Genomic DNA, 7,364 nt, shown 5'->3' on the forward strand with positions numbered 1-7,364 from the left:
GAAACTGATGAAAGAAATCTGAACCAAACCCTTTCTCTGGTTCTGATTTTTAAAAAAAAGTCAGGTGGGCAGATACCAAGGAAATCTAGAACATACTTATACACACACACACACACACACACACACACACACACACACACACACACACAGCAACAATGAGCAAATAAGCAACTGGAATCCACATCTGTCTCTTATCACCTTAGATCCTAGAAATATAGGTGGTTCAAAGATGTACTGGATAGCTTCCTCCACGGAGCTGTACATCAATCAAATGCATTCTAAAAAAGGAACCTCATCAAGAGATTTGGCATTGCAGAAAAGCTGAAGAGGACTCTATTTGAGCTGGATCTGCACACACAAGTTACTAGAGCTCTCCAAATAAGCCCACACACCAGAAGCAGCCATGTGACACCCAGAAACGCCTGAAATCCTATCCTAACACTTAGAATGTTACTTCAACTCTACAGCCAAACTTCATGAATCTCCCCAGCCCCTGTTCTGGATGACCATGAACATATGGGTTGTATGAACTAGGCTCAGTAGGTTATAAAACATTGACATAAAAGTAAGAAGTGAACAGGATGATGAGGACATTTAGAAACAGTTGTGGCAGAATAATGTTGGACATCATTAAATTACACTACTTAATATAATTATGGTTTATATGTGTATATAATTCTCAACAAATAAAAATATATTAAAGAAAAATAAATATATTATAGGGCAATCACAAAATGGGAATTATTCATACTACAGTAAAATATACTGATAGAAGAATAACTATTAAAGTAATAAGTTGCCACTGTATACCTTACTAATTAGCAGAAATTAAAATGCCTTATGTCAGTAAAGATGTGAACCTAGAACAATTGTGTCCTGGTAGAAGAAGACTCAAGTCTGGGGCATTTAGTTCAGTTAAGACTGCTGATCCTGTAATGTTACCCTAGAATTTATATCAAAAGAAATATTTCACAAAACTCTGTAATTACTAAGCTATCATTCATCACTGAGATGTTTATTAAAAAAGGTACTTGAAAGTAAATTATGAAGCTACATCTATGCAAATAAATAAAAATTCAATGAACTTAAACTGCCAAATAGGTAGAAATACATAATGAGATGTATTTTTACAATATGAAAAAGACAGGTTCTAGTGAAGAGGATGTAAAAATACTTTGTGAGCTATGTGTTTAAGTAAAACCATGATAAACTGCACCAATAAGAACTTAGTACAAAGCAAACAGTAGAGGCATGGAGTGGGGAACAGAAAATTGAAATGTAGAATGAAAATGAAAGTACATTGGTTCCTGATACACACTCAAAATGACCATAGCCTGCAGGTAAGAAACTCTAAACAAGCCAGTTCTTCCTTCCAAACCTTATTCTCCATGCTCCTAACACCAGGGTCACTACAACCTATGGGTTTTGGTTTTGTTGATACTTTGTGTTGTTCTCTTTTTTTCTAATTGGTTAGTTTCAGTACGGAGTTGAACTATTTCCTGCCTTCTATTCCTCTTAGGTGAGTTTGCTTTTTGTTGTTGTTGTTGTTCTATAGCTTTCAGGTGTACTGTTAAGTAGCTACTACAGGATCTCTCCAATTTCCTTATGAGGGCACCTAATGCTATGAATTTTCCTCTTAACACTGCTTCTATTGTGTCACGAAAGGTTGGGTATACCGTGCCTTTGTTTTCATTGAATTCTAGAAAGTCTTTAATTTCCTTATGCCTTCCATGACCCAGAGATCATTGAGTAGAGGATTGTTCAGTTTCCATATGTGGACTTTCTGTTGTTTTTGTTGTTATTGAACTCCAGCCTTAGTCCATGGTGATCTGATAGAATGCAAGGGATTATTTCAAAGTTCTTGTATAGGTTGAGGATTTTCTTGTCTGATTATGTGATCAATTTTGGAGGAGCTTCCATGAGGTTTGCTTGTTTTGAGGTGGATTGCTCTGTAATTTTAATATTTTGTATATGTTTAATATCCATTTGCTCCATAACTTGTTAATGTGTTTCCATTTAGTTTCTGTTTCAATTACCTGTTCATTGATAAGAGTGGGGTGTTGAAGACTCCCACTATTATTGTATGAGGTCAATGTGTGCCTCAAGCTTTATTAAAGTTTCTTTTACGAATGTGGGTGCCCTTGCATAGATGTTCAGAATTGAGACTTCGTCTTTTTGGATTTTTTCCTTTGGTGAATATGAAGTGTTCTTCACTATCTCTTTTGATTGCATTTGGTTGAAAGTTGATTATATTGAATATTAGTGTGGCTACCACAGCATGTTTCTTGGGACCATTTACATGGAAAACTTTTTCCAGTCCCTTGCTCTAAGGTAGTATCTGTCTTTGTTGCTGAGGTGTGTTCTTATATAAAGCAGAGTAATGGATCCTGTTTATGTATCCATTCTGTTAGCCTGTGTCTTTTTGTTGGAAAATTCATGTGGAGAGATATTAACAGCCAATGACTATTAGTTCATTATTTTCATGTTGGAGGTGGTAGTGTGTGTGTGTGTGTGTGTGTGTGTGTGTGTGTGTGTGTGTGTGTGTGTGTGTGTTTGTGTGTGTTTCTTTTCTTTTAGTTTTGCTGTCAAATTATTAATCTCTTGTTTTCTTGGGTGTAGAGATTCTCCTTGTGATGGAGTTTACTTTCTAGTGTCCCCTGTATTCCTGGATTAGTAGAAAGACATTGTTTAAGTTTAGTTTTGTCATGTCATATCTTGCTTTCTCCATCTATGGTGATTGAGATTTTTGATGGGTATTGTACATGGGCTTGTGTCTCTGGTCTCTTAGGATCCAGAAGATACCTGTCCATGATTGTCTGGCTTTTAGAATCTCTGTTGAAAAGTCAGGTAGATTCTGATAGATTGCCTTTGTATTTTGTTTGGCTTTTTTCCATTGTAGCTTTTAATGCTCTTTCTTTGCTCTTTACGTTGAGTGTTTTGATCATTGTGTGGAGGCAGGATTTTTTACAGTATATTTGGTGCTCTGCAAGCTTCTTGTAAGTTTATAGCCATCTCTTTCTTCAGGTTAGGGAAGTTTTCTTCTATGATATTTTTGAAGATGCTTCCTGGTGCTTTGTACTGGGAATCTTCAAATGAGTCACTTATATTATAGCCTGTAAGGCTTAGGAATCGGTGTGAAAGAATATAAGAACCTGAAGATAGGGAAGCAGACAATGGAATTCAACCTCCTAGGCATGACCCAACCAGTCTTATCAAGAAACTCACACACAAAAAATAATTACTTGCTTGGGAACTACACAAGGAATACCCTGTCAATAGTCAATCAAGAATAGAGAAGTAACTCATTTAACTCTACTCCTTACTGCTGAACTTGAATTGAGGTTGTTATGGACTCTGGAAGAAAGGAAGTCATCATCTTCACCGGTATACCCACTGGTGAACCCACAGGGAATATTAGATAGTTCTAATTCCATGGCCACATGGATGGTTCCAGTCAAATTCAGAGGGACCCAGACAAAACAAATAATACAATAATGAAGGGAAGAGAAGGAATAGAAAGGGAAGGGTGGAAATAAAAACAGATGGGATAAAAGACTTTAGAATATGGTACCTAACCACATTCAAGCATCATACACACATGCACGAACATCACTGAGACACATACATAAAAATATAACATTGTTATTACAATTGCATCTCTTCAGCTGTAATCAAAACACTTTCCTTCTTTAAAAAGAAAAATCTAGTGGTTAAGTGTTGAATGGGTAGAAGAAGGCTCAGCGGAGTCTATTCCTCACTGTTCTAATTATTTACTTCTTATAGGCTCAAAGAGGAGTCATTGGTTTCATTTTCATATCCACTGATGATTCCACTAGACTTCAATGGGTAGCTCCAATCCAATGCTCCCACAGATGGTTCTGGTTAAACTAAATGGGTCATAAGTTAAAAATATAAAACTAATTAATTTGAAAACCTAGACTCATAAAACAAGGGGGAGATTTGGTAGGGTCAGGAGGAAGATAAGAGGTGGTCAGTACAGAAAGATAGTGATGAAAATATACATGCATGTAACATTATCAATGAAATTAATTAATAAAATGTAAAAAAAACTTCATCATATATACCATATGTTAAAAATTATTTTATTTATCTACATTCCAGGCATTGCATCCCTCCTCCTGATCCCCCCTCCCACAGCTCCTCATCCCATTCCTCCTTCCCCTTGCCTATGAGAGGGTGCTTCCCACCACCAGCCCCCCCCCACTTCCCTTAGGTCTCATGTCTCTAGAGAATTAGGTGCATCTTTTTTTCCCACTAAAATTAGGCCAGGCAATCCTTTTCCATATATGTGTGGGGGACCTTGGACCAGCCCATATATGCTGCCTAGTTGATAGCTTAGTCTCTGGGAGCCCCCAGGGGTCTGGGTTAGTTGAGACTGCTGATCTTCCTATGGGGTCACCTTCCCCTTCAGCTTCTTCAATCCTTCCCCTCATTCAACCATAGGGGTCTCTGACTTCAGTCCAATGGTTGTGTGGAAGTATCTGTGTCTGTCTCAGTCAGTTGCTGCTATGGCCTCTCAGAGGACAGCCATGCTAGTCTCCTGTCACACATGTCCTTTTGGGTCTGGTTTACCTCACTTGTGATGATATTTTGATATTTTCTAATTCCACACATTTGTCTGCAAATTCATGATTCTCTCTCTCTCTCTCTCTCTCTCTCTCTCTCTCTCTCTCTCTCTCTCTCTCTCTTTGGTTTTTCAAGACAGGGTTTCTCTGTATAGCCCTGGCTGTCCTGGAACTCACTTTGTAGACCAGGCTGGCCTCAAACTCAGAAATCTGCCTGCCTCTGCCTGCGGAGTGATGGGATTAACAGCGTGTGCCACCATGCCCGGCGATTTTCTTATTTTTTTAATAGCTGAATAGTATCCCATTGTGTAAATAAACCACATTTTCTCTATCCATCCTTTGATTGAGGGACATATGGGTTGTTTCCAGGTTCTGGATATTACAAGTAAAACTGCTATGAACAGAGTGGAGCATGTGTCCTTATGGTATGGTAGGGCATCTTTTGGGTGTATGCCCAAGAGTGGTATCTTAAGTTAGAACTACTGAGTCTTAAGGTAGAACTACTTACAATTTTCTGAGGAACCACAGATTGATATATCATGTTTTCTTAATACTCCTCTGTTGATGGATACTTAGGGTGAAGAAAATAATATTAAGAGAATTAAACCAGTCTCAGGAAGACAAATGTCATATATATTCTTTCATTCATAGATCCTAGACTCTGTAAAGATACATAAAATAAGTTGTATTTTTACTGAAAACATAAATAAAACTCTGCAGAGAAACAAAGGATGTCTCAGAGGAATGGGAAAGAAAGGGTAGAGTCAGGGAGCATTGAAGGAATGTCTTAGTTAGCTTCAGCCTTCAACTTGATACAACCTAGACTCATCTCAGGGAGGCTGAGATGAGCAATTTCCCTGATCAGCTTGGCCTGTATCCTTGTTGTGTCATCGTGTTATTGTCTAGCCATGTAGGAGGGGTTCAATGCACAGTGGATGCATTAACTATCCACAGGTAGAGTTAATCCTGCATTGTCTAAGAAAGATAGATTAGTATGAGCCAGCCTGCAAACTGCCTATCAGGCAGCATCCTCCATAGTTCCCATTGCACTTCACAGCTGTTCATTCCATGGTTGGAAGTAATGTTGCATAGAAAAGCAAACAGTTCTGCCTTCGGGTTCTATGCTTGATTTCTTACCATGACTTCCTCAGTTTGCTGTTGCTCATAGTATTTTTTGTAGACTTGATTTTTTTTTAATTTAATTTAATATGAATATTTAGATGCTTTAAACTCTCTTCTACCCATCACCCCCCACCAGAGGTAGTAGAAAGGAAAGGTTAATAGGACAAAGGAGGACACGGACCTATTTTGGAGAGAATCCAGTCTGTGCTGTCAGGATATCAGCAGTTCAGCTCATAGGAATCAGCAGCAGTAGCTCAATGTATTAGCAAATACAATTCATGAATCAGCAACAACAGTTCAATCCAGAGGAGATTTGAGGCTCTGCCAATCAGACCAAGTCCACAGAAGTTTCAAGAAGCTGCTGAAACACCATCAGAAACTCTTTGGTACATTTCTCTCTATGAAGTTACAATAAATGATGACCAGTAAAGAGGGGCAATGTGAACCAATAATACCACACAGCATTCAGGAAAACATCATATGACACAACCGAGTCTCCAAAGAAAGCACAAATTTCCATTTCGGTTGTTAGTCACACTAACAAAATAAAACTAGAACAGAGAAGAAGCTCAATATATAACACATACTTGGATGAAAAGAGCCTTTGCAATACCATATAAAATGCATACACATAATTAAAATTAAAAGTAAAGGTTTAACCTATTAAAAACCTTAGAACATAGAAAGAAATAAAATGATATGCTTTTGAAAAAAAAATGCTGGTAATAGTTCTTGGGTACAAAACGTTCCTCCCTAAAGACGTTCACATCTTCAGCCCTGAACTCCATGTGATACTTCATGTGGCAAAAGGGACTGTTCAGATATGATGAAGAGTTTGAGATGGAGATACATTATCTATGTGAATTCAGTAGTCATTAAGGTTTTTCTTAAGGAAATTAGGATAGTCATAGTTAGACAACGGGCTATGACCTTCAAGCAGGAGCTGTAGTGGGATAAACTTGGAATGATGTTGCTGAATTTTCAATTATGAAAGGGACCCCAAGCAAAGAATGTAGGCATCCCACAGAAACTGGAGAACACAAGGAAAAGGACTCCCATGGAGCTTCAAGAGAAAGTCAACCCTGCTGCCACTTTGCCCCTAGCTATTTCCAACTTTTCCCTTCTGCAACTCTGAAATAAATAAGTGAGCATTGTCTTATGGTAAAGTTCCATTACAATCTATGGTAAAGTTTTATTGTGTTGATAATAAATTAATATACTCCCTAACGTTGGGAAGGTTGAAATAGTGTGAAGGAGATAAGTATTAGGAATTCATAATGTTCAAATATTACACATCTATCCAATTCTGAGCATCCTGAAAAAGATCCCTATGCAAGGCAGGTAGACGGAGGTTTAAAGGGAAAAGATTGTCTGGCTAAACTTTAATTCCATTAAAAATACATTATTAGACTTCTCTTTCTGTAGATAATCTGAGACCCAGCAGATATAATAACAAGGTGACTTTTGAGTGAAAATTTGCAGAGATATTAGTGACATAAAAAATACACTCAATTCTTAGCTGACTCTAGAAGAAATAAACAACAACAAATGGCCTTAAAAGTTTCCATTGCCCTTATGCCACAGCAGGAAAACAATCAGCACATTTCCTACATTTTTCTAAGAGGAAAGCCACTGTAAATTAATACTATAAGTTAT

This window comes from Mus pahari, chromosome 18 (assembly GCF_900095145.1).
Source record: "Mus pahari chromosome 18, PAHARI_EIJ_v1.1, whole genome shotgun sequence".
NCBI classification, from domain to species: Eukaryota; Metazoa; Chordata; class Mammalia; order Rodentia; family Muridae; genus Mus; species Mus pahari.